Consider the following 1,432-nt stretch of genomic DNA (forward strand, 5'->3'; position numbering starts at 1 on the left):
CCAAGCTTAAAATGATAAACATTCAACATTGACCATGCTGTCAATCCAGCATAATTTCTGCCGCGCTCAAAACAACTGTTACTCGGAACTGGGAATTCTGGGAATTCTAGTGAGTTCAAGACAACTGGGATCTCTGGGGAAAAAACATTTTGGATGGTCATCCAACTCGGAATTGTAAATCGGGAAGTCGGGCCTTTCTCTAGAGCTACTTGAAGATCACTGACGTCATCATGATTCGACCTGTTTTTTTCCCTCCAAGTTCCCAGTTGTCTTGGAAGCACCATAAGTCCAGAGAATGCCAGACTTTGATGACACAATTTGCTGACGAAGGACCGCCATGCCATCTTTTTGTTCAAGTGAGCACAGCACAACGAGTCCAAAAAAGGTATTTTATCCTTCTGCATAAATTATGTAATATACCAGGGAGGTGTGTATACTGTAGCTGAGAAAGTAATACTAAGTTTATGTTGTGTAGTAAACTGTTAGTAGCCCAAGTGCCTCACCCTAAAAATTTGGTCTATTTTTCCCTCTTAATTTTGCCGACTGTTTTCCGACTTGGTGGTGCGTATGGAACCTATAGCCTGTTTTAGAGAAATGTAATCATTGAATATTGTAAGAGCTTTCATTGTCTCTTTATATGCCCTCTTTATTTATCCTACGTTTCTGACTTGGTGTACAGGGAGAACACTGTAAGAACGGCCCATGTTCTGAATTATGTCGCTGTGCATTTCAAAGTGCTTAACAAATAGTTATATTGACTACGTCAGTCTTGGCTCGCCCATTGATGTCTTTATCGAAATGACAGATTGCCTCTTATCCGCTTGTTGTCCCCTTATGCCATAGTTTTGTACAGCTCAATTGTTAGTAGAAACCACATTTGTTTAAGCAAGTCAGCCACATCAGCTAAGTTTCTTTGAAAGGCAGTAAATGAGAAGGAATTAACTTTCACTGCCAGACAAGGCTCCGCTGATAGCCAGGTGTAGCAGTGGTAAGATGTTAAGACTGCTGTAGGGACACTGATGTTGGGAAAGTTTTATGTAGGCCCTAACAGTTTGTGGGCACTGTTTGTCACCATTATAGTGCCATTAATGTGTTGTTTAGTGTTGTGTAGTGGTTGTGCTGGCATGCATCGCACAATTATAATTGTTTTGATTTCCTCACCAAGATTTACATGCTATAATCGCCACTGATAGACACAGATGCATGCTCAGCTGTGCAGGATAGAATCTATTGATAGACACAGACGCATGCTCAGCTGTGTATGATAGAATCTATTGATAGACACAGATGCATGCTCAGCTGTGCAGGATAGAATCTATTGATAGACACAGACGCATGCTCAGCTGTGTATGATAGAATCTATTGATAGAAACAGACGCATGCTCAGCTGTGTAGGATAGAATCTATTGATAGACCCAGACGCATGCTCAGC

This window comes from Oncorhynchus mykiss, chromosome 18 (genome assembly GCF_057628025.1).
Source record: "Oncorhynchus mykiss isolate SJ-2025 chromosome 18, ASM5762802v1, whole genome shotgun sequence".
Taxonomy (NCBI): domain Eukaryota; kingdom Metazoa; phylum Chordata; class Actinopteri; order Salmoniformes; family Salmonidae; genus Oncorhynchus; species Oncorhynchus mykiss.